The sequence below is a fragment of the Heterocephalus glaber genome, unplaced genomic scaffold (genome assembly GCF_053883595.1).
Source record: "Heterocephalus glaber isolate CG9 unplaced genomic scaffold, H.glaber_assembly_v1.0 deba00001553, whole genome shotgun sequence".
NCBI lineage: Eukaryota > Metazoa > Chordata > Mammalia > Rodentia > Bathyergidae > Heterocephalus > Heterocephalus glaber.
The window spans coordinates 19,780,235-19,808,124 of record NW_028258344.1 but is presented as its reverse complement, the minus strand read 5'-3'; the positions used below and the strand labels follow the sequence as shown (position 1 = coordinate 19,808,124).

Below are 27,890 nucleotides of genomic sequence, written 5' to 3'. Positions count from 1 at the left end.
ATCAACCATTTTTATGAGTAGTTAACCATGAAAGAGTGCAGAAAACACCCTTTTCAGTGTTGTGATGTTAATATTACATCAACTGAGTTGAAAAAGAAATTAGAATGTTTAGACTTATTCAGAAAGCTACTAGAATCCTGCCAGTAGGTGTCAGAAAGGGTTCATGATAAGAAGAGAATAAAGAACAACAGTGACTAGACTAACTAGTATTTTTTAAAAAAATCAATTGCTTGAGCTAAGCATGTCAGCACACATCTGTAATCTCACATTCAGGAGGCTGAGGCAGGAGGATTATGAGCTGGAGGCCAACCTGAGCTACATTGCAGGTTGAAGGCCAGCCTGAACTACATAGCTAGATACTGTGTTGAACAAAGAAAGAAAGAAAGAAAGAAAGAAAGAAAGAAAGAAAGAAAGAAAGAAAGAAAGAAAGAAAGAGAGAAAGAAAGACATTACATTGTAAATTTTGTTTTCACTTGTAAATAATTATTTTGCAAAGTACTTATAACATTAAAATTTGATTTACATATAAAATTATTCTTGAAGTGATAGATTTTAGATATTAATTTTGATATTATGTCCTTTTTTCATGGATAATTCATGTCTTTATTAATTTATAAATATAATATGATAGTTCACAATATTAAATATGATAGTTCATAAAACCTCAAGATTTTGCGGAGGAAGGAGGAAATATGCAATTGTTAAATAAAAGAGGCAAATATACTGATATTACTCTATTTCTCAGGTAGGGTGGTACTAATATTGTTATTATTCAGTATTATCTTTCATACAATATGATTGTACTATTAAATTTAATTTTAAACAGTTAAAAATGCATTTCTTACACAAGTGTCAAAGTCAACGCCATGCCCAGGCAGAGGTAATGAAATATGAGGATCCTCCTACTTCCTGAGCAGAGTGAAAATCCTGAGACCTATCATCACATTACTGGTTAGTGACTGAAAGTCCTGTTTGATAATAACAACCTTACATCCTTAACATCTATAATTAAAAATAATGGTAATAAATACAAATAAGTGGAGAAAGTCAAAATAGAGATTTCAGAGATAGTACCACTGTATTAAAAGTTCATTGCATGAAACAGAAAATATCAGTTAGTGATATCAAGAAAGAATGCAACATGACAGAAGGAGGGGGAAAGTATATAATCTTTAAGTATTAAAAAATGTGATATGTGAATCAGTTGCAAAAACACTGCCAGTTTTACTCTTTTACTATATTCTTCTCATTCTGTCTTTAACTTTTCTTAGTTGATGAGATGTACCAGCTTGATATTTTGTATAATTTATTCACTGATAGAAACCAAACTGTGAAACTATGTGCGGCAGGCAATAATTTACTGTCAATTTAAATAGAATCGTTATTGTTACCTTTTAAAAACACATGTTTATTATGAAAATAAAATGTTTGGTTTTGCATATTTATTTCTACATATTCTGAGTCAGCAATGTTATCTAAATTTTGACCATTTTAAAGATTACTTTTCACCACCATCCATTCATTCAAGAAAATAATGACCACTTACTCTGTTCAAGGCACTAATCTAGGTAATAATTTCAAGGATAAACAAAACACAGTATCTGTACTTGATAAGAATGTTTCTAACTGCACATGATTCATGATATCTTAACATGCAATATGCATTTATTATACAGTCTTCAATAAAAATGAATTTAATCTCATATCAGGAGCATTCTCAATGGCCACAAATTAAAGCTGAATTTATGCAACTATAATAAAAGACCTTACTAATGTTCATCTCATTATTTCAGGCAATAAAGATGACTTAAATTTTCACTTATCTACCACCTGATCTTTCTCTACTTGCCTTCTATATTGTCAACCAAGTGTGTGTGGAAGGAAGGAGGTTGCTTTTTCCTTACTCGTTACAAAAATACACTGCCTATGTTTATTATATCATTTATTTCATGCTGCCTGCTAAATTATTCACTATAAGTTCATAACCCCATTACATGCTCTGCTTTTTGAAGGAATGTTAGATGTTTCAGACAACACAGATTTTCCCACAATATTTTTTTCAATTTCAAGGTTTTTATTTTTTAAATGTTTAAATGTTTTTAATGTCATTTTACGTCATATATGAAGATATTAATAAAGAATATATAAAATCATTCTTACTTCTACGAAAAAATAAAACAACATTTCATAACAAAGTATAGAGAGAATAACAATAGTTACTACCCCGTGCACTGTAATCTGAAAAGAATGACCAAAATATTAGAGTATGTCATAGGCAGAAAAGACTGTCTTACAAATAAAGAAATGAACAGATAATAGCACAAAACTTTCTTTTCAATAAGCTAAGAAAAACTAGTAGTAGAAATGATCCATATTAATGTACATATCCCGTAATATTTATTACAATGTATTGACTCAGATAATTTTCATGAATGAAAGCCAAATTTGTAGTCATTTAGTAGTTCGGTATATATACATATGTGTGTATATACACATATGTATACATTCTTATTTAAATATTAATCCAATGTTCTCAGAGATCTAACATTTGAAAAATGCTAATACAGAGAAGGCAGATTGTATTTTTGATGAGAAAGCAAAACTATAGTGAATAATATAGCAACAGAGAAAATGAATTAACATGTATCATCAATTAGTGGGGACAATCTTTCAAAAGAATTTTAAACGAATCAGTAAAATTTGGCTTCATGAATTTGACAGACAGAAAATAAAATATCTAACTCATATATAACTAGTGGGAATTATGTGTGCTTATCAAATGTCTGAAGAAGAAAAATGCTATGAAATAAATTGGTTTAAACACTTGCTACAAGAGATACAAAAGTTAAATTTAAGAATATACAATTTAGAAAAAATGCAATTAGTAGGCAAATATATAGAAATTTTCACCCTAAGCAGAAGAGTATAAAGCTTATTTATTTTTTAATTTAAGATCTGCATTTTATTTTTTAATTATAATTAACAGTATTAATAAAAATACAGTGGAGTGGATGGATCATTTATACTTCAGTTAGAAATATTCATGAGGTACGTTTGTAAAGTAATTTTGCAAAATAGGATTTTGTAGCATTTCTTTCCATGATTTATTTAGTGGGAAAATCAGAAGGCCTTTTGCTAGAAACTCAGCACCCTGAAGAAGTCTGTCCAACCATCCTCTATTTCTTCCCAGAATTGGAAACACAGTCTGCTTAGTTTAGGGTTTGCCTAATACAGATGGTTCTCAACTTACAATTTTTTGACCTTTAGATGGCCCAAAAGCCATATGCATGCAGTAGAGGCCCTAATTTGAATTTTGAATTTTAATCTTTTCCCCACATGTGTGATGCCATCCCTCTAGCTCCAGGTTGGGCAGTGCAAGGAGCTGAGCCACTGCTCCTGGTCAGCCAGGCCACTATGAGAGTAAACAAGCTTTATATGCTTCACAGTGGGCTGAGTTGCTGAGCTAGGATGTTCTATAGTTTAGGCAGATTAAGGGCATTTTCAACTTCTAACAGTTTCAATTTAAAATGGGTTTATTAGGACATAAACCCAGCTAAAGTGAAGGATATATTTACATGGCTTCCTTTTCTAAACTTTTTTAACATAAATCTCGCTCACCCCAATAATAAGAATTACCTTTCTAACTCAATTTCCACTAAATGTATGTAAATATAAACGTTTTTAATGCATGTTTTTCACATTTCACTATTTTATTTATATATAAATAAGAGTATTTGTTCCAACTGTTGTTTAAGAACCATCTAGTCTCTCCCCTGAAAAAAGAACTAGGCTAGTCAACCAGAACAGGTGATTCATCTCTTACATTTTCTCATAAGAAATGAGCCAGCTCATAATACTGTAGGAATACATGAGAAAAATTATGTGACAACTTCTGCATTTTATGAAGTATTATGGTAAAATGGCTTATTGGCAAGGCGGGAAATGTGATGTGTACAAATATAAGCAGCTTCTATAAAGCTCCAATCTGGTGCTAGACCCTGCATTTTATCTGAAAAACTCCTTTCATCAGCCTTGAGCTTCACCTTTAATCTATTATTTTGTTATTACTGAAAGGACAGTGAAAGAATATCCCTGCCCTACATTTCTGGCTAATTTTACAGAAAACAATTATTAAACCAGATAGCATTGTATCTAATCTCAGATGCTAGGTACAGTGACTGCCACTACCAACCTTTTTACCCTCTATGGTTTTTTAAGGTCTAAAAAGGAAATTTATTGGTAATTGAATGTATAAATTATCAATAATTTTTCCTTATTCTGCTACTTTAATAAATTTTAAAAGTAAATAACTAATTTTGTCATCTCAAATAATTTCAAACTTTTTTGCATAAAAGATTTTAATTATTAACAAAGTACCTCACACTCGGTATAATTCTGAAAAATTTTTTTCCTGTTTCACAATATCTATTCTTCTTTTTGATCCTTATTTACACTTTCAGTTTCTCACACCAGAGAGACAATGCAATATTTACCAATCTTAACAAGTCAGTGAGAACAATAAGGATAGATCCGGTAAGGGGGGAGAAGTTCAGCTGGTCCACAAGACATTGGAATAATGTTAAGAAACAACGTCGCAAGCCAGAAGTTGAGCACAGAAATGGTTAAGGAAAAGTCATCTTAAAGGTAAGTGCCTTCAGTATTCAGAGAAAGAATGAAACAAGATCATTTTATGTGTTCAAATGAGTGAACAAGAAAACTAGCCCTGCACTGCCCAAACCTCCCATGGAAGGTTATCCAAATAGCCTGAAGCCTGTGTCTACAAAGCCCTCCTTGTCCAAACCACCTTGCTTGCTTCCAGATTTGCTCATCATGTGCCCACCCAACTCTTGTCAACAGCAGTCCAACTAAGGCTTCCTCTTCTTGTGGATCTTCATGGTTTTATCTCTTGCCCTCTAACGGACAGGTATTGTCCATTGCTTTGAGAATTATAGTGATCTTAGTAGCAGTTCATGGACTGGGGATGTAGCTCGGTAGTAAGGGTTTTGCCTAGCAAGTACAAGGCCCTTAGTTTGAGTCTCATCACTACAGTACATAATAAATGAATAAACACATGTGTTTTCTTACAAGATGCAATGATTTTAAAGTGTAGTTGCTAACTGCATATTCTTAATTGTGTTGTATCCTTTGAGATTAGTTAAAATATAATCATCACAAAATTGAATTTTTAAGTAAAGAATTATATATTGGTAACAGAACCATCACTGACCCCTATTACAGTGGTCACCGTTTTCTATGGTTTCAGTTACCTAAAGTCAACTGAGGTCTGAAAATATTAAATGGAAAATTGAAGAAATAATTTTCATATTTAAAATTTTCACCATTCAGAGTAGCATGGTAGAATCTTACACTGTTTTGCTCCATGCCACCTAGGATGTGAATAATTTCTTTTTTTTTTTTTTAAGTTTTCATTCAAAGATACATCAGTTTTTTCTCTCATCTTTGACCAACAACAACAACAAAATATCTGACAGGTTCTTGTTTAGCAACACATTCCTTTGTGTACTGAAGGAAAAATCTTCTTGGCTTATTGGTCCCATACCTCATCTACCAATGTTTCTGCTATTCTTTTTTTCTTTTTTTTTTTGGTACCAGGGATTGAACTCAGGACCTTGGGATTTCAAGGCAGGTTGCGGAACCACTGAGCTAAATCCCCAGCCCTGTTTCTGCTATTCTTTACAAATAGAAATGTCCTGTACTAGTAATAACTTCATAATCCCTTTCATAAATCTTAGTCCTGTTTTAGATCTCTGTGTTAATCTGAATAAGAGATGCCTATTTTTGTTTTTCTGTAGACCTTGTGAAATTTCATCTTGTCCTGGGGCAAACAATCACAAAATGTAATTATGCCTTATTTTTTGAGGGTGAGATAAAGAGAACTTAAAGAGCAAAGCTTCATGGGCAATAAGAAGTATCCTAAGATCTTATGATTATGTCCTCTGCCTTTTATATAGGCCAAGGTGGCTTTCTACTTGACACAACAGAGAACAGGCCATAAAGCCTGAAAATAAAATGTTCTAAAATTAGACCTCAGAGTAGTTTCAATAATCATCTGTAAAACATTTTAAGGAAATTACTAACTTGGAGGCTGAGGCAGGAGGATCACAAGTTCAAGCCCAGCCTTGACAACTTGGCAAGACATGGCCTCAAAAATAAAAATAAAGCCAGGTGTGGTGGCATATGCCTGTAATCCCAGCATTTGAGAGGCTAAGACACGAGAATAGCTGCAAGTTCGAAGCCAGCCTGGGCTACATAGTGAGTTCAAGCAAGACTTTGCCTCAAAAAACAACAAACAAACAAACAAGAATAGAAAGGGCTGGGGGTATAATCCCAGTACTGCAGAACAAAGGCCTGGAGAGAAAGCTCATTTGCCAAGGTCCTGTGTAGAATCCCTAGTATGGAAAAAAGAACAGGAAAAAGAAAAAAACTAATTGCCAGCCACCCCCCTCAAAACAGTTTCAAAGTCCCTGAAAGGCTCTGCTTCTTAAATCTTTAAATTACATCATATTGTAGTCACATCTTTTGCTACACTAGGTGAAGAGCTTCAGGCTGGTTAAAATACTGCAGACTGCACTTCTGTTAATATTTTTCTCTCTCCGTGCTGACATTTCCAGTGTTGGGAAGCAGGATTTGTATTACCAAGGTGTCCCTCTTTCTCCATCTTGCTCTGAAGAATGAACAAAAGCTCGAGGTGTTCATTTCAGAAGATAAACTGCAGCATGAAGACCCCCGATATTCACCCAGACCATATGTACCTTTCGCCATACATGTCCCATTCCAGATAATGCCTTGGCAAAGCACTTCTTGTCCTGGGTAAGGAGTACGGCTTGGCCTGTCCCAGGTCTACAGACACAGCTCATCTCTCTCAGGAAACCTGGGTAAAGATTCCAGTTTCTCTTTTTGGAGCCCATCCTTTTTCCAAATGGCATATCTGTTACAGTGATATCCACAGAGCCAGTTCTCAGTGGAAGATTGCAGCTATCCCACTGAACAGCATCAATGGGCAAGCCTCAGGAGGATTTGCTTTCTTTAATTTGGCTCTTGGTCAATAAAGATGAGATATTATTGGCTGCTCTTTTTACAGCCAGTGGACTATTATCACCAGCAATATGATAACAGTTAGACCATTCAGTAGCCCCCTCTATTGGTATTGCCCTGTTCCACACATTGGATCAACTATTATATCAGTAGGTTGAGGTGCACAGAGCCTGAGCATCCCATATGCAAGAGTTGATCTAAGAGTTGTTGGTCCAAAATGTGTAATATTTCTGTGGTGGAAACTCTCCTCAGTCAATGTAATACCCACAACCATTTCATTATCATGGATAGTCAAGAGAACCTCCACATCAAAGTTGGTCATATCAGCCTTCCACTTGAAATGATCTTGAACAGCACCCCCAAAGACTCTTGCAGCCTCATTTGAGGTAAAGCAATGTTTCTCTCCTGCCCTGTTGCATGTGACTCTAAACTTTAGCACCTGAGGCTCAGTTTCTTCTTTTGAATGTTCATCAGTCTCATCTTTGGAAGATGCCAGGTCATCACCTACTAATGTTGATATCTCCTCTTTGATGGCTGGGTTTTCATAATCGTCTAAGATATGTGAATCTAGAGCATTGTCAGTAAACCCTCTAATATCTCTCTCATCTAATTTGTCTCCTTGTCCATTATCAGTTCTCTCTTTATTTGAATTCTGACTCATCTTTTTGCACTTTGTTTTTTTCTTCTTGAAACAGGTGTTAACTTTCCATACTTTTAAAGGATCTGTCCATGGGAGTTTTCCAACCAATTCTTCAAAATCTTTCAGAGCTTCTTCCTCAGTTTTTTTGAACTGGAAATCTTTAAACTCCTCAACAACCACAAATAAGTTATCAACTGATCTCAGACAATGAACCTGTGCCAGACTTTCCACTGAAATGTCAAAATATATCTTGCCCTGATCTTTGCTGATTTTGCATGATGACCCCAATTTCTCTCTGATTTCACCTGCAGCTGTTCGTTCAAAGCCAGTGGGGACAGTGGCCCCAGTAGTGATGTGAAGATGCTCAGACTCATTTCTGGTGCCACTTTCTTCTGTCACTGGTACAGATCTCCGGTTCGCATGAAGGTTCACATCCAGAAGTTTGTTAGTAGCTTCTTGAATGTCAAACATTTTGGCAATGTTTCCGAGATCCCTAATAAAGCCCCTCTTCCTACTCTCACCAGGCAGGATCAGCGGTCAAAAGAATCTTGGGGAGGGGGGAAGGCCAGGGAGAGGCAGGGAGACGGCTCCACGGTGGAGCCAGACTGAGGTTCGACCCCCGGGCAGGACGAAGGCAGGCCTTTCCTCCCACTGCCTGGTTACCGCAGCCACGACAGACCCTTCGGGCTCCAGCACCCGCGGTTACCCGAGATCTCAGACCACGCAGCCGGAAGCCGCTCGCCATCTCCCTGGGATGTGAATAATTTCTTTGTAAAGAGGACTTATGCTGTATGTACTACCCACTCATTAGCCATTTAGTAGCCATGTTAGTTAGCCGATCTATTGTCATGTTATCACAGTGCTTGTGTTCAAGTAATCTTTCCACAGGAGGCAGTTACTATGTCACAATGACTACATCGTTTGCCTTACCTCATCTCATCAGGTAGGCATTTGTACTACTTTACATCAACATCATAGGGATAAGTACAGTACAAGAAAGTATTTTAAGAGAGAGAGACATTACAGACCAACACCATATTCACACTTTTATTACAGGATATTATTTTAATCATCCTGTCTTATTATTAGTTATTGGTGTTAATATGTTATTGTGCCTAATTTATAAATGAAACTTTATCATCTGAATGTATGTGTTGGTGAAAGACCTAGTATGTATAAGTTTCAATACTATCTGCCAGGTATGTTGAACATATCCCCATCAGGTAGGTAAGGAGGAATTAATTTTACATGAATAGGCAAAGACTTCTAGTTAGTTGTCATATTTATTTTTCAATATCTTTCATGTAGATAGTATTATTATCATTATTATAAGTTCACTTTCTGGTGAAAGAAACTGCAAGGATTAAGTTATTTGCCTCTGATCACAGAGCTCATAAATGGCAGAGTTGGAGCTGAGGAGCCCATATTCTGTAACCATAAATTAATTTTAAGGATGGATGAGAAGGGAAGGTTTTTGGATTGTCAAATTATAAGAGGCACTAAAATAACTCCAGCCCTAATTTAAAAAGTGTACCCTGGTCCTGAACCTACTTATGTAAAGCTGGAGAAGAGAAAGAGGGTTACATGAAGCACAGATTTCTTTCTGTTGAGTATTTTAAGTTGTGTGTATAATTTCAGACACCTAAATGTAAGGAGTTGCTATGTATTTAATTTTCCCTATTTACTGAATGTTTAAGTGCATTTTTCTCATCTAAATTATAGACATTAAAAATATTCTGGCTCGGGTTCATAAAAATCACAAAAGAAAAACCAAAATTAGAAAAACAACTCAAAAGAAAAACAGTACTTAGAATTTTTTCAGAACACTGACTCTACCACATTAATGGGAGTGAGTTAAAAATGTACATTTAGATGCTTTTTGTTAATAGAAGCTATTTCTCCATCATTTTTCAAATATCTTAAACTTTTTAGGTAAAAAATGTGCTAATTAATTGCCAAGTTGCCAAGCTGTCTGGAACTTAGTGTGGCATAGATGCATATAAAAATTCATGATATTTTGTAAACAATATGTCAGAAAGAAGAACCAGTGGGAAGACACATAATTATGATACTAGCAGGGCAAAACTTGCTTACAAGATACAATAGAAAGGAAGGGATTCCACAAGAAGGTTATGATAGGTATATACTCTGAGGCCTTTCAATATATATGAGACCCACGAAAGCACAAGTAAGCCAGACAAGAAGAAAAGAGATCTTTACAAGGTGTCCAAGTAATAAATAATTTACAAAGCAATTTGGCAATCTCAGCAGGCACCACTTACAAGGCTGTGGTAGGGAATGGACTCTATATTTGTAGAGAAGAGTAGAATCGATACAAGGAGTAAGTTGTCAGTTTTTTCTATAGTGTCAATATCCCAGACTGGCTGCTTTCACTGGTGCTCCTGAGGAAACAATTTCCAAAACTATACTATTGAGTGACATGCTGCATGGATTAAATGATTTACTTTAATCCTCTAACTGTATGTTGAAAGATCAGTAGACCAAAAGGAAAACTAGAGAGCCTGAGGACACACAACCTATAATAATAGTATGATTTGGGAATGGTTAAGAAAACCCTAGTGCCAGAGCAAGCTCTATCCACAAGAAGTCTAAATGAGAAGTGGGCATGATAGATTTCTAATATCTGCGTACCTGGAGGATTGTTCACAATATTGAGAGATCTGATTAAACGGATTTATTGGTCAAAATCTCTCTCTGTAAGTTACCAGACAAAAGGGTGAACATTGGAACAGCAATGTTCATTGGAATGGCAATGAGCAGTCTTTTTTTATTAAACTCTTTTATTGGTACACTATAGGTGTACAACACAATTATATTTCTAATTGGGAATTGTACCTTTACATAATGCATCTTGGTTCTTCTTTTTTCCCCATTCCCAGCCCTCCCTTCACGCCCTCCACCTTTCCCTATTTACAAAGACTTTTTTTCCATTTTTTCCATTTCTCATCATTTTTCCTTTACCTTCTTTCCTTTCCCCTGCCCCTCCCACTACCCCTACCCCTTTGGACCTTTTCTTCCTATTTTGCATTATCGATTATTCATTCTAAATATTAGTACATTTTAGGTATACAATATAATGACATTCATCATTGGAAATTTGCACCTTTACATAATCTCTCTTGGTTCTTCTTTTTCACCCTTGCCCAGCCCTCCCTTCAACCCCTCCAGTCCTCCCTATTTACAAAGATTTTGTTCCTATTTTTCCATTTTCTCATATTGATCCCATTCCCTTCTATCCTTTCCCCTAGCCCTCCCACTTCCTTCCCCTTTGCCCCTTTTCTTCTTATTTCACATTACCTATTATACATTTAGTCCTTATTTACACTTTCAGTTTCTCACACCAGAGAAACTATTCAGTATTTATACATGTGTGTCCTATTTATTTCACTTAAGAGTTTCTCCTCAATGTGCATCCACTTAGCTATAAATGTCTCTAATTTCTCATTTTTTATGGCTGAGTAGTACTCCATTTTATTAAAAAACCACATTTTCTTGATCCAGTCTCCAGTTGATGGGCATTTGGGCTGTTTCCAAGTTTTAGCTATCACAAACTGTGCTGCTATGAACATGGGTGCACAAATATTACTGTGGTATGATTCTTTTAATTCTTTGGGGAAGATCCCCAGCAGTGGAATAGCGGGGTCAAATGGGACTTCCAGTCCTAGTTCTTTGAGGTATCTCCATACTGATTTCCACAGTGCTTGCACCAGTCTACACTCCCACCAGCAGTGGAGCAGGGTTTCTCTTTCCTCATAGCCCCGCTAGCATTTGTTATTGGTTGATTTCATGATAGCAGCCATCTTTCTGGAGTGAAGTGGAATCTCAGCGTTGTTATCATTTGCATCTCTCTAATGTCCAGTGATGTTGAACATTTTTTCATGTATTTATTTGCTATTTCTACTTCTGTCTGAGAAATGTCTGTTCATTTCAGATGCCCATTTTTGGATTGGGTCTTTAAAGTTGGGAGGTCTGATCTTTTTAAGTTCTTTATAGATTCAAGATAGTAGACCTTTGTCTGAGGAAGAGCAGGTGAAGATTTTTTCCCACATTGTGGGTTGTCTCCTCACACTGCTGGTGGTTTGTCTTGCTGTGCAGAAGCCTTTTAATGAGAAGAGTTCCCACTTGTTGATTGTTTGTGCTAGTTCACAGGCAACTGAGGTTTTGTTCATAAAATCTTTTCCTACACCGATGTCTTCAAGGGTTCTACCTAACCTCTGTTCCAGCTGGTTCAGTGTTTCTGTTTTAATATTTAGATCTTTAATTCATTTCATTTTATTTGAGTGCATGATGAGAAATATAGGTCTAGTTTTAGTCTTTGACAAGTTCAAACCCAAATTCTCCAGCACCATTTATTAAAGAGGTTATCTTTCCTCCAGTGAGGGTGTTTGGCTCCTTTGTCAAAGATGAGGTGGCTGAGTGTGTCTGGAATTGTTTCTGCATCTTCTAATCTGTTCCACTGGTCCTCAGGTCTGATTCTTTGCCAGTACCATGCTGTTTTGATCACAGTAGCTTGGTAGTATAGTTGCAGGTTGGGGATTGTGATACCCCCTTCCATGTCTCTGTTACCTAGAATTGCTTTTGCTATTCTGGATCTCTTCTTGTTCCAAATGAATTTTTGGATTGTTTTCTCAAGGTCTATGAAGTGTGTTGCTGGGATCTCAATTGGAATTGTATTAAATCTATATAGCAGTTTTGGAAGTATGGCCATTTTCACTATATTAATCCTTCCTGCCCAGGAGCAGGGGATGTCTGTCCATTTTCTGATATCTTCTTCAATCTCTCTTTTCAGAGTGCCATAGTTTTCAGAGAAGAGGTCTTTGATTTCTTTCATTAGGTTGATTCCTAGGTATTTCAGTGTTTTGGATGCTATTGTGAAAGGAATTATTTGCCCTATTTCTCTCTCAGTGAGTGTGTCATTTGTGTAGAGGAAATCTATTGATTTTTGTGTGTTGACCTTGTAACCAGCTACTTGACTGAATTTGGTTATTAAGTCTAGAAGACTTTTGGTGGAGTTCTTGGGGTCTTCTATATAGAGTATCATGTCATCTGCAAATAATGACAATTTGACTTCTTCATTTCCTATCTTTATTCTTTTTATTTCTTTCTCTTGTCTAATTGCCGTGACTAATGTTTCCAGAACTATATTGAACAAGAGTGGTGATAGTGGACATCCTTGTCCTGTTCCTGATTGTAGTGTGAAGGATTTCAGTTTTTGACCATTTAGTATGATATTGGCTGTTGGTTTTTCATAGATGGCTTCTATCAGTTTGAGGTAGAGACCATCTATTCCAACTTTTTTGTAGGGTTTTTATCATAAATGCATGTTGGATTTTTGTCAAATCCTTTTTCTGCGTCTAAGGAGATAATCATATGGTTTTTGTCCGTGGCTCTATTGATATAGTGTATTATATTGATTGATTTTGGTATATTGAACCATCCCTGCATCCCTTGGATGAATCCCACTTGATCAGGGTGTATGATCTTCTTGATGATCTTCTGCATTTTGTTTGCCAGGCAATGAGCAGTCTTAATTTCCTCTTAATTAATACCTATGTGTATGTGTCTTGTAAAACTCAAACATAACCCTACAGTACATAATTCAGTATAATACATAATTACCTTACTAAGTTAGAAGTTACAGAAATAAATATAGAACAACAGGCAGATTTAGAGACAAGTAGAGCAGGAGAACATTATCTATAGCCATGGAGGTAGTGGTTAAAAAAGTTGGCTCTCCAACACCATTCATATGTGACTTGATTCTCCAAATAAAGGGTAGGATTAAAATGAGCTCTAATCCCTTCCAGCATGAACAATTCCATTATTATAAACATGTGCTAATGTTCAGTTTTAGAGTAGATTGATAGTTTGTGAGCTATTAAGGTATAGGAGAATTTTTGCCTTTAAATTGAAAGACAGCAAATGAATAATGAACTAACATGGACTTTTAAAAATTCATTTCCTTTTACAATTCAGATTATGCCTCTTAGAAGTATTCACATGACTCTAAGAAGGTGGAAAAGCCAGTAGCAGTGCTGTTCACCTGTAATCCTAACACTTTGGGAGGCAAAGACAGGAGGATCAAAAGTTTGAGTCCTACCTGGCCAATTTAGAGAGATCCTGTCTCAAAAAGAAAAAAAAAAAAAAAGAATAAATAAAAAAATCCAAGGATGTAGTTCAATGAGCAGGCCCTGGATTCAATCCCCAGTTGCCACACACCTCACCCCCCAAAAAGGTGAAAGAAATGCAGGCACTTTATTAGTCCTCTAGTAATAGCAGGCAACCAAATGCTTGAACTCTATGAAATGTGAGGGTCCACAGTGGCCCCCGGGTGTTCTCCTGGAAATCCACACCCTCTGGGTTGGAGGCAGTTTGGTCAGTACTCTAGGCTTCCAGACTCATCCAAATCAGTGGTGAACCTGCGGGTGAACAACATCCTTTCTTGGATTCTGTTTCTTCAGGGTTTCCAATGAGTTTGTGAGCCCTGTGTTGCTTGAATTAAGTCTGTTCTGCTACAGGTTTCTAAAAATTTTGACAAAACTGTGAATCAGATAGTACAATACATTTAAAAAATTTTAATAGAAACATCACACTGTGTACATTCCATTTAGGATTTAAGAAGGTACAAGGAGTTAAGGAGTTAAGATACCAAAGACACTGACAAAAAGGTTATTAAGGACAGCTGATAAGAGAGTGTAGTGGTGCAGGCCCATAATCCCAGCTCTCAGGAGACTAAGGCAGGAAGATTGAGAGTTGGAAGCCAGCCTAATGGATGCCATGAACTAAAAAAAAAGTTCAAAGCCAGCCTGGACTATATAGTGAGATTCTGTCTCAAAACAAAACAAATAAAAACAATGGCTAATGCTTATTCCTCAATTTTCTCATCTGTAAAATGAAGAATTTGCTATATTAACCCATAAGGTCTGAACCCAGGGCCTAGTGTGTTAAGCATTTGCTCTATCACTGAGTCACATTCCCAAGTTTCTTTAAACTTTTAAGATTAGATGATTCACTTTTTTTTGGTTGGGGGGGTCTTACTATGTAGCCCAGGCTGGCCTCAAACTCATGATCATCCAGCCTCAGCCTCCTGAGTGCTGGGACTGCAGGTGTGTGCCGCTGCAACCACCTCAGATGGCAGGATTCTAAGGCTATTGTCCAAAATGTTTATATGCACAATGTTCTCACATTGTATGTAACAGCAGCAATTTGTAAAATAAAAGTCACAAAAAGATAAATATTACATGGTTTCTCTTATAAAAGACACCTAAAATATAAATAATTTAAAGAGCAAAATAAAAGAGAGATGATGATAGAAAATAGGGAGTTAGACTTTGTGGAGATCTGGTGAAAGAGGCAGAGAGGATGGTAAGAAGGGGAAGTAGAAATAAAAATGATTAAGATACAATATGTCTATGTACCAATTCCCCAAAATTAATGTAATTATTATAAGTCACAAGCATATATCAATGCAAATTTTCTTTTTAAAAAAGGAGAAAGAGATTACTGGGAGCCTAAGGCTGAGCAAGGAGCGGGGAGATTTGGAGGTGATGATACAGCGATACAGGGGTTTCGTTTTTTTAAGACTAATTAGAATATTCAAAAAATTGATCAATTGAAATGACGGCTGCAGAATTCTGTGAATATAGTGAAAGCCCTTGAACCACTTACTTTAAATGGGTGAATTGAAAATACGTGAATTATAAAAAAATAATAAAATCTCTATTAACTGGGCCTTAATGGTAGGGTCTGAGGACACAGACAAAAATATAAAACATGGTTCCTACTTTTGAAAAGTCAATTTAGTTGTGAACAGAGACACATATAAGGTTAATTAGCATAAGTCCAAAAATATTCTAACTCAAGTTATTCACAAAGTTCAGAGAAAAACTCACAATTGAGGCCTGCGATGATCATGATATCGGCTTAAACTGAGACTAGAATGAGTACATTTTGATTAGTGGAAAAAAGAAGAGAAGACTTTTAGGTAAAAGAAAAGCAAATAATGTGTGAGTGAAAGGATGAGTGGGAAGTGTGGTTGGATAAGAAGAACAGCTATTTTAAAAAGTTTAGAGAGAGCAAGGCGTGAATATTCAGATTTGTTTAACTCGGAGATTGGAAATCATTAAATTTTTCTTGAGCAGATAAGTCATAGTGTGCACAAATGACAAATTTTTAAAACTGAAATATAACCTGAAAATTTTAATGTGGTAGTTTCCAGGTCAAAGGGCATAATTTAAAATATATCTAATAAAATAGAAAAAAAGCAGAAAAGAATCACTGATTATTCACACATATATGCAAAAGAACAAACTGTGTGTGAGTTGTAAAAGGAGATGTTTCAAAGCAAGCATTATCATAAAGGAAATTAAAGTTTGTGGAAATGACTCTTATAGCATTTATCAACCAGAGAAGAGTGTAGAAACAAACATCTAGGTTTCTAGGTTTTAGTACTTTTCAAATTTGTCAGCAGTAAAGTGGGATTTTTTAAATACCCAGTATTTAAATCCATTTGGGGAAGATGAATTTTCAACATCAATCTTCAAATATTAAGCATAAAATAATTTTTTTTAAATTGCTCTTTGCCAGACATGGTAGTGCATGCCGGTAATCGCAGCACCTGAGAGGCTGAGGCAGGAGGAAATCTGTGAGCTCAAGGCCAGCCCCTGAACTTTGCAGTGAGACCCTGTCTCAAAAAAAAAAAAAAAAAAATTGCTCTCTGCTTGAGTTTGGTCAGGTTTCATATACAGGGGTAGTGCTAAGCTAAGCTCAATTTCTGCAAATAAATCATAGTAAGTTATTTCTAATTTAATAAGGATATGATATACTGTTAAACAAAGGCTATCATTTGCTTGTATTTTTGTCTTTTCCCTTAGCTCACTACTTTGCACATAACACAGTTTCAACATGCATATGAGCAAAGATGGAAGAAGAGGCAGCCAAGTCAGTTTATTCAAATCTGGTTATTAGAATAAAATAACAGTACTATCAAGGTTCAAGCAGAAAGCATGTTGTGGTCATTATATAAAGGAGAAAGAAGAGCTATACATGTGGAGAATTTGAGGGGAAATACTTTAGCAAAGGCTGTTCCCAGGGTCAATGTTCAAAGGAAGGGCAGCCAGGTTCTAATGAGGTGAAGACCAAGAAATCTAGTGAAGTAGTCAAGAAAGAACAACTGAACATTGAGTCTAGTCAAAGCAAGAATTATCTTTATTCATTCACAAGTGCCCATAAGAGTTCATATCTAATGTTTTGGATCAAGCAAGTTGGGCATGGAGAAGACCTATATGGGACAATATCAGAAAGTATGTGGCAGCAGCATAACTTCTCTCCAAGAACTACCAAATGCAAAATCTCAAGATACATGTCCCTGTCTTATAAAAACTAGATAGCAAATAAGGACAGACAGAGTCCAGAGCTTTTCAGAAATTCCTTTCATTTGTATCTATTTTGAGAGCAGAGATAATCATGGCAGCAATCCCAAGAAGAAAAACCAAAACAAAATGTATGATGAAAACTCTTAAGATACACTTTAAATTATGAGAGCTGATAAATAAATACAGCAAAGTAACAGGATATAAAATCAACATTTAAAAAAATCAACCGCTATTCCACAGACTAATGATGGACTGAGAAAGAATTCAGTAAAACAATTCCATTCAAACGAGCTTCCAAAACAAGAGTAAGGATTGTCTAATCAAGGAGGAAAAAACCCTATACAATGAAAATTTCAGTACACCATGTAAAGAAATTAAGACACTAGAAGATAGAAAGCCCTCCCATGTTCATGGATTGGCAAGGTTAATATTACTAAAATGGCCATATTACCAAAAGTACTCTACATATTCGATGCAATTGTCATTAAAATTCCAATGACATTCTTCACAAAACTAGAAAAAAAAATCCTAAAATTCATATAGAAAAGAAAGACTGAGAATAACAAAGCATTCTTAAGCAAAAAGAACAAAATAATCTGGAGATATGACAATACCCAATTTCAAATTATAGCATCATGCTAAAAACAGCATTGTACTGGCACAAAAATAGACACATAGACCAATTGAACAGTATGGAAGACATGGAAATAAATCCATGCAATTACTACTTGACCCACACAACTGGTTTGTGATAAAGGAGTTAAAAATATTATTGGAGAAAAGACAACCTCTTCAGCAAATGGTGCTGGGAAAACTGGATATCTACTTGTTCAGGATAAAAAGTAGATTCCTTTCTCTCACAGTATGCAAAAATCAACTCTAAATGGATCTAAGTGTAAGACCTAAAACATTGAAACTGCTAAAAGAAAAACAGAGGAAATGCTTAAAGCCTTATTAGGGACAGGCAAAAACTTTCTGAACACAGCACAGGAAATAATCACAAGAATCAACCATGGGATTACATCAAATTAAAAAGATCCTACACAGCAAGGGAAGCAACTAACAAAATGAAGAGACAGTCTAAAGAATGGGAGAAAATCTTTGCCAGCTAATTTTCCAACAAAGAATTAATAACTGTAATATATAAAGAACTCAAAAAACGTAACACTAAAAAATCAAATACCAACCAAAGTATTGAGTTATGACCTGAAGACTAGCGCTTGTGCTTCCAGATGGTGTCAGACACAGATTTAATCCTTAAAGAGTTCTGGAAGGAACATTACAACATTCTTTCCTGTATGGGATTAATTAAGAAATTCTGGGCCAATGTCTCTGTAAGGACACTAAGATCTGCCCATATACAGGAGAGGGCCTCTGAAGGGTGTGTGGAGGAGCCTGAACCTTCAACTGACCAACTTGAGGTACGACCAGCCCTCGCAAATGAATTGATTTCATAAGTCAATGGTCCACTGTAGCCCAAATCAATAAGTTGGTAAATGAATTGGACACTTCTCAAAAGGAGAAGCACCGATGACCAATAAGTATATGGAAGAAATGTTCAGCATCTTTAGCTTAATTAGAAAAATGCAAATCAAAACCCCAGTCAAAATGTCAGTCATCAAGAATACAAAACCAACACAAGCTGGTGGGTACCCTTCTGTATTGTTGGTGGGAATGTAAATTAATACAACCCCTGTGGCAATCAGTATGAAAGTTCCTAAAACAATAAAAATAGAGTTACCATTTGATCCAGCTATATCACTACTTGTTATATACTGAAAAGGATTAAAGTCAGCATATTAAAGGGATACCTACATAACCATGTTTATCACAGAACAATTCACAATAGCCAAGATACAGAACCAGCCTACATGCCCATAAACAAGTGAATGGATAAAGATAATGTGGTATATATACATAATGGAATACTATTCAATCATAAAGGAGAACAAAATTTTGTTGTTTTCAGAAAATGAAGGATTCAGAAATCATCAAATTGAGTGAAATAAGACAGACTAAGAAAGACAAATTTAACATGTTCTCCTTAACATGTGGAATCTAAAAAAAGATGACAAGAAAATAGAAGACAGACTATTGTTAAATAATAGAAAGGCAATAAGGGAAAGAGAAAGAATGTAAGGGTGAGTAATGGGAAGATGGATAGGATCAACATATATTATATGCATTGAAACCCCCAAAGGTGAAACTAGGAAGGAAGGCAGGTGAATGGGGGAAATAGGGGGGAAGGTGAAATGATCAAAGTATGTTACATGAAAGTACTAAACTGGCAAAATAAAGCCTGTTAATCTGTATAACCAATATGCACTAACAAAAAATATGTGAGGAAAAAAAATATGTTACCTTGGTGAGTTTCAAGAAGAGAATTGTCTCTGGAAAGACATGCTCATTATCTGAAACTAGAGGAGACTTGAGGCCAAATTGGCCTCCTCAGTGAGTACAAAGGAGAAAGGCTGCACTCAGGGGTGGTTGCATAGTGCAGGTTTTAGGGAAACTTAAGACGGCTGAGGTAAGTTGCTTAGATGAGCCAGAGGCTAGGGGCTCGCTGCCTACTCAGAGGCAGAGGCGAGAGCCCCCTGGATGATTACAAGTTAAACTAACTCCATGTCTCTTTGTCATTCATTCTCATCCTCATTTGCCCCCTGGTTCAGGGAGGAAAAAAATAGTGGGTCTAGGTCCTGGAATAAGGCCGCCCAGGAAGGTGGGCTATAGGTGATGCCCCAAGACAGAGATCAGGATAGGGCTTGGCTATAGTTCAAGTTAAATGCTGATGCTTACAGTAAGTAGGAATAGAAATCTTTAAAACTGGATGATATAAAGTGTCTGTGAGAGAAAATATTAAGACTAAAAGACAATATAGGAAAGAAAATATTCTACCAACTCAACATTTTAAATGTTTCTGTGTTATGAACTTAATGTGGCTTCCTCTTCTTGCACTCCATAAATTAGATTTTACCTAAAATTTTCCTTTAAATTTTTAAAATACTGTATATCTTTTAAAGATTGACTTTTTTTTTTTTTTTTTTTTTGGTACTGGGGATCGAACTCGGGTCCTTATGCTTGAGCAGCAGGCAGAGAAACCACTGAGCTAAATCCCCGGCCCAAGATTGACTTTTGATTATCAAGAAAAATTAATCAGTTGCAAATTATATGCCAAGTCACAAAATGTTTATCAACTTACACAGATTTCTCATTTTTCCTTTTTTCTAGATCTGCTTATTCAAAACCTCTTTGGAATTTAGTATCAAAAAATTTAGAATGGAGACCCAGTCCCAGCATGCTGAAGTAAGTAAATTGGGTAATATTTTTGCTTTTATAGAAAATAATAAATATTTGATGCAGAAAACTTGAATGTAGAGTTGTATGAAAAAGTAATAAAGACTGAAATTCTACCACTATTTTTATATATTTTCTTCAGAATTTAACATGTTTGTAAATTCATATTAAATTATTAATATGAACTTTGTGATATTTTACTGCATTCAATCTATAAAATTGACTATTTGCCATAGCTCAACAACATATAGTTTTATCTTATTAGTTATATTCAGCACAATCACATAATTAGCGGCTAAGAATTTGGGAACTACACTCAAAGACACCAGGTTTAAGTTCAACTGTCCCCTTACTAGGACAATGAGTGAACCAAGGAAACTTAAGAGTCTACTGGAGAACATAGGCATTAAAAATTACCACAAAGTGATTAATTAAAATCACATTAGATACTATGAAGCAAATTTAGAGTGTTAGGGAGAGATTTAACCTGGGTCATAACATGGTTTACAGCGATCCTGCTGAACCTTGGAGAAGTAGCCAGATATAGAGATAAACAGACCAGGGAAATTCCTGGCAGAGCATTCTGGGAAGAGCCCTGAGAACTAATGGAAACTTTGGGTGCACTGGGAGTCCTCAGACTCAGGACTCTGAGATATATTTGCATAACTGTAAATAATAAGCTGTTATATATTTTATATATAACAATTTTATATATTGTACGTCTTGCACTATTCACAAGTGAGCCAAGAGGAAAAATATCATCAATTTTACCAAATTTTATTTCCTTAAGGTTAAAAATTTACATTCTAAACAGCAGTCACGCAGTTGACTTCCCTAAATTGAACATTCTATAACTTTACTTTTGAATCTGTAATCAACATTGTGAGGTGATAACACAATGTGGTATTTCTTGTAAAAGGGCCCATGTGTACAGAAAATTCTACCAAAGGATTATTTTTATCAATGTTGTTATTACTGACAATGACATAGTAACAGAGATAATAGTGGTAAGTAACTATAATTTACACTAGTTTTGAATAAAACTATTTAATCTTGTAATGGGTGTTATTTTAATTAATTTTAAGATATTATCTAATATATACTTAGTTTTTAAGAACATCTATATACACTTTTTTTGGTACTGGGGATCGAACTCAAGACCTTGAGCTTGTGAAGCAGGTGTGGCGCCAGAGCTAAATCCCTGGCTCTATATACTATTTAAATTATGTCATTTTCTTATTTTTTTAAAGCTAGGCCAAATTTAGATAAATGATGTTGAACTTCAGTGAAAAGTTGCCCAGAAGGCATACTTTTTAGGGAGAAAAGAGGATGAACAACCTTGAAAGACAGACTGCGAGGCACTTGGCAAGAAGCAGGGGGCAGTGTGACAAAGGCTGAAGGCAGGAATCACTGCAGGAGCCAGCGGAACTTCCCTAGGTAAGGCCCAGTACAAGAACAACTCTGCTCACTTTATATTAACATAAAGACCTGTTAAAGAGAAAAGGTGCTGAGCAGAGTAAACAAACCAGGCCATCAAAATCTCTTCAGGCATTAACACTTGTGTTGGAAAGAGAAAGTGACCCTCTCTTGACTAACTTATGAAAAGAAAATCAGGGAAATTTTTTATCTCACCCCTGTGAAACAATGAATATATATCTTAAATCAACACACTATTTTAGAACTGGGATCAATTTTGTATTTATTATAATAAAATATAACCTGATAAAGTATTGGCTATTTCTTCATAACCAAAAAGTTGTTGTTTGAGCATAAATATTTCAAACTTTATTTTATGATGCCTATGCATGTTCAGTTCACATGTTATTCCATTTAGAAGTGTTCAATCATTCCTGCTCTATGCACAGGCACTAGTTTATACTCTTATATAATGGTAAGTAGCATAAAGGACTAAAGTGAAAAGTTCACTAGGAATTACTTCCAACAGCATACAATAATAAAATGATAGTGTAAATGAACACTACCACTGTTACATATAGAATCAAGATATGAGTGCTTCGTTTGTTGTTTGTTGTTGAAATTCAAACATGTTCTTAGTGGGAAAAAGGAAGCATGATTGCCAGCAGAACAATATACAAAAGAATATAAATGTGTCAGTATTCCAGCTAGCAGGTGGTGACAAAAACCCAAAGGTGTTCAGAAAAAGCATCTACAAGAAAACCAGACTCCTATACAAGTGATCTCTTTTAAAACCTACACAAGGATATCTCATTGAAATCCTCTCAAGTTTCTAGATAAGATTTTTTATTTCTCCTACGTGACTAGGTAATCTATCCACTGCTTACATAACTGTAATAGAACTGTGAGATGTTTGTTATTTGCATTCTTGTTCTGGGAATCTTTTGTATTATACTGCAAAGAAGCAAGCAGAGGACACTCTGAAGTCAACAATAAAAGATTTTACCATTGACGATGATCCACTTAGAATTGGATCATTGAGGGCACTGTCACATAGCTCTTAACAGTCAAGTTTGCACCAGTATTTTGAATGAGCTTCATGATTTAACTCAAGCTTATGTAATAAAAAGGCTATCTGAACATTTCCAATAAGATTCACTGAATCTTCCCAAACAAAAGTGTAATTCATAGATTATGTTCATGTTGGAGAGTATGAAGACATGCATTTCTTGAGCACATCAGTGGTTATACTATAAGCTATTACACTTTTTTTTTGTATTTTATACTTTTTTTTTTTAATACTGGGTCTCTCTGTGTAGTTCAGGCTGGCCTTGAACTCACTATGTAGCCCAGGTTGGCCCTGAACTCCCAGGGATCCTGTTGCCTCAGCCTTTAGAATGCTGGGATTACAGCCATGTACCACCATATCCAGATTATGCTTTCTACTTTTAAATGAGTTTCCACAAGTTAAAAATTGTACCCAAACTTTCCATGTAAACTTTTTACTGAAACACTTTTTGCAATGTTGTTCTGAGATTCCCCTGCGGACAGCTTCCAGGAAGCCCATTCTGGCTGTGTCCTCTCTTGATGCAATGTGTGTTCCTGGGAGCACCTTATCATTATCTTACCTTGCCTGTGTGATTTGCCCTGGTAGGAATGAGAGATGGCAACTCCTCAAATGCATAGCAACCAAAGTAGAATGAAGAACAGGTGAAATGCTTCATAAAAAGTACTAACATGCTATTATACAAAGCCTGGAAAGAAGAGTTTTCTTTTTAACTGTATATCATCTCAGGGATGGCCACAGAGTTGAACCTTGAAAAATAAGCTGAATTTTGACTGATGAGAATGGGAAAGTGGTATTCTATGAAAAATGTGGAATGTAAGGCAGTTCCAGATGCAAAAAACACACAATTTGGTAATTCCTGTATTTGACTCAAGCATAGAAATTAATAAAAATGAAGTGAATCACAAAATATTGGAAGTAAAAATACTTTAGGTGTACTTCTAGCTCAGAGCATTTTAAACCTTTATGTTATGGAAGTCTCTTCTAAACAAATTTCAATCATACACCCAGTAGGTAAAATAAAAGTGAATTGTGTGAAAGAATAAGGCACTCGGAATCTGGAGAAATTCAGATGGCACTGTTGGAAAACAATGTGGCCTAATTCCATCTTTTGACAAGAAAAATGAGACCCAGGGAAATGAATATATGCTCAAGGTCATTACTAGGACTGGAAACAAAGTTTTTACTTGAGATAACATGTGTAACACTGTGAACTATCCCAGTTTTATTTTCTGGCAAGGTTATGGGGAAACAAAATAATTTCAAATATCATACATCGATGTGAAGAAAATAATATTGGATTTTTTTTTACCTCAATTTATATTTTGTTTTAACTGCTATCTTTAGCTTTCCTCTTGGTTTCATCAATAGGAATTCTTTTTTAATGTAAAACTGAAAGTCAGGTAGAATACTTATAGAAATCTATTGGAGTACAGTCATGCTGCAAGATGTAGGCTGAACTGACAGCTTTGCTCTCCCTTTAACACTTTTGACATTCAATAAATGAGGGTCCGCCATGACTGTACAGCTGCACAATAAGTATGTACATCCTATGCAAAGAAGGGAAATGATTTTTCCCAAATTTGGATTTAATTTCACTAATTTCATTAATTTCACTTAATTTCACATATTAGATACTTTTCAGTTATCCTCATTAAAGTGTTATATTATTATTAGGTCTTGGTAAACCTTTCATTTATGTTATATGTTTTCTCAAATATAACATAAATAAACAAAATATTATCTATTATGTAGTTAAGCATACCTTTAACAAGAATGACACTGTTCTTAAGTTGCCCAAGATTTTTCCAAAAATAAACTCTTATCTAAATACCAAAAAGCCTTAAAAATAGATTTTTTTCTGTTATATTAATCATGAAACTTTATAATATACTTTTCCTTTCTTGAGTAGTATAATATAACCCAATCATTTTTAAACTATCATAAAAGACTATTACACTGAAACCGATATGTAAATAAGTTTGAAAACACTGATACAGTGGATAACCTTCTAAAAGTACATAATTGATGAAATATATAGAATATAAAAGGATAGTTTTTTCTTTTTCTTCTTTCTTTTTTTGGCTTGCTATAAAATCCTCCTGACACCTATCATGGACAAATACAGAACATTTGTCTTATTAAGTCTTCCAGTTTCTAATGAATAAAATGTTTATTCCTCAAGTAAGTACTCATACACAACACTGTTATTTCTTTGTACAAGAAACACACAGCATAAATCATTTGGATCAAATGAATGAATCTTATTAATAATGTATCCCTGATAAAAATTTCTGGATTAGCTTTATCTATGATTTTCACTGTGTTATGAATAAGGGTGCAACTCTAAAGGTAGAATCTGCCATTTCAAATCCTGGCTCTGCTGAACAGACCTCAAAGAGGATACTACCAAAATCAAATTTTTCTTAAGATAGTTCATTTGATTTCATACAATCTACACTTGAAAACCGCATTATCACCAAAAATGCAAGAAACAAAAGTTTTGATTTGCACCGCATACAAGCTAGTTTTCAGGTGCATGAACCCTCTGTCTGTTGCAGGGAGAAACAATCATTTTCCTCCCTTCATGGGCAGAGCTAAAAGATATAATCAGAAGTTGGTCTATCTCTTAATAGGGGATAGTCAGGGGCCATTTAGAAAGTTGTATTGGAAAGAATAGTTTACCTAGTGGATACTAAAGGCCAATTCTGTGCCAGGTCCTGTGCAAGGCCTTTGATATCACGCTTCTCATTTCATCCAGATCTTAAGCAGCATGTGTTCCTATCTCTAGTTTTACAAAGGAGAAAATGGAGACCTAAAAAGATATAGTGCCTCAAGCGAAAACATATACAGTTGACTACACCAAGAGTACAGCCGAAATTTATCTATTTCTGAAATTCTCATGTCACCACATCTTATTTTGGGACTCTGGAAATTAATAAACACTTCTTTTAATTTTTAGGATCACAGCTCCTGCATTTGCAGTCTCAACATCGACCACTTATTTTGCTATAAATTTCACTGTTTTCATTGAAAAAAGAAATGTTTGTCAGAAAAGAACCCATATAACGAATTTTAGGACTTTAGAATGTCTGTGTAAGTATTATAAAATTCTCACTTCATTTGTTTTCTTGGAAAGTTTTCATCTTTGTGTCTCCAGAATAACTCAATTTTCTATATATATATATATATATATATATATATATATATATATATATTTATGAATCATGAGAACTTGTTTTAACATTTTCATAATGGTATAAACACAAAGAAAGGCAAGATCTACCAGAATAATGAACACTCGATGCTTTATTTCATTAACTTGGATATGGGTCCTACTTTAAATATTTAAATGAAAGAAAACAAATATTTTTCTTTTGCTTGCATATTCATTGCCTTTCTGTTCCCTATTTATGTGTTTCTAAATATGGTCACTTTAAAATTAACCATCTTCAATTTCTATAAATACGGAGTTAAAGGATTTAATTCTAAGTATAGAGTCTAATAAATAACAGTACTGTTAAGGTTAATAGTTCTCATTCCTTATAGTATAGTTTTAATAAATATTTTAGCACTAAAAGTCCATGGCTCAAAAATTTGACCTAATAATCTTTCTAAAATCTAGCCTCTGACCTTAGGAAATATATGTGTATATATATATGTATATATATATATATTCAAGTAGTTTCCTTTTTAATATCAGGATAGTTTTTTTTTTAAATACTTGAAATTCTTGAAAGACTGGCAGATGCTCCCACTTCACTCCTATAAACTTTACAAAAATCCAATCAAATAAAATAGACTAAGATGTTCATAGAAAAAGAATTTTGAAGGAGGCTAATTCTAATGCTAAATACTCATTACTTCTACTTTAAACATAATAAATAAGTCAGATTAGCATCTACTACATTAATAGAAAATTTTTTTTAATTTGTTATATAGTAGAAATAGTAATACATGGTGAGGGAACACTTATTCCTCAAGCCTAATGTTTCTTCCTGAGGAAATGGAGTCTTCTCCTCACCTTCTCCACTCCTTGATTCTCCTGGCCCTAGAGGGAATGACTGGACTCATCTGGTTGGCAAATTTCAGAAGATGAAAAGATTCATACCTCCATCGAGCCCTCTTTCTTTGGGTAGTAAGCTTTTTGCATAAAAATTTCCACAGATATTTATATGAAAAGGAATTTCTACCGTTTATATACTTTTTGTTTTGTTTTACTGTCCTGGGAATTGAACCCACAGTCTTGCATGAGGCAGGCAAATACTCTTCCACTAAGCTACATCCCTAATCCTATCATCTATTTTTTTATTTTGGTACTGGGGATCGAACTCGGGTCCTTGCACTTGTGCAGCAGGCGGCGAAACCACTGAGCTAAATCCCCGGCCCCCCAATCCTATCATCTAAATTCTCAATAAGATACGACATGAATAACCTACAGTATATGCAGAAACAAAACAAAGACAAATTTTAAAAACTACACTTGAATTATATTACCTCATCACGAATGCTAAGGACATAGCCAGGTTATTTTTTAATAAGTTCAGCTTGAAAAGTGTAAAATGAAACAAATATAATAACAAATAGTTGATAACAAGCAAAATACTCAAATTTAGAAGTTCAATTTGTATTACAAATTGAAAACTTGAAATGAACATATAAATTGCCGAGTAGATACATGTAACATCTATTTTAATACTTTCTCTATAATAAAAAATGTACTTCTATGGTTTATTGTAAGTGAAAAATAAGACTGGGAACAGCATTTTCTTCATGGCACTTTCAAATAAAAACAATAAATGAATGAATAAATAAACTCATGGAAGCTGTAGGTTTTGGGAACTCATCAATATAACTGATCCATGAGCCATTAGTGAGTCATAAAATAAGAAAGCTCAATAAAATAATCATAAAATCACATGTTTATTTAGTTCTGAGTCTTAAATGATGAACCTTTAGACCTGGCCATGCCTAGAGACACCATCTCATTGCACGTCCACTGACACACAAACACACTTAAGGT

The 27,890-nt window shown here is 35.0% G+C and overlaps 1 protein-coding gene and 1 pseudogene across 2 annotated transcripts in view; both read right to left on the bottom strand.

Moving 5' to 3' along the window:
• The window catches only part of Hnf4g (hepatocyte nuclear factor 4 gamma), a 136,903-nt gene that overhangs the window by 54,610 nt on the left and 54,403 nt on the right, over positions 1 to 27,890 (bottom strand). The gene's annotated exons all lie outside the window — the stretch shown is intronic.
• Positions 582 to 26,062, bottom strand: LOC147824155 (tRNA (guanine(6)-N(2))-methyltransferase THUMP3 pseudogene; annotated as a pseudogene). The gene has a single exon (XR_015442742.1). The product of XR_015442742.1 is annotated as a tRNA (guanine(6)-N(2))-methyltransferase THUMP3 pseudogene (transcript).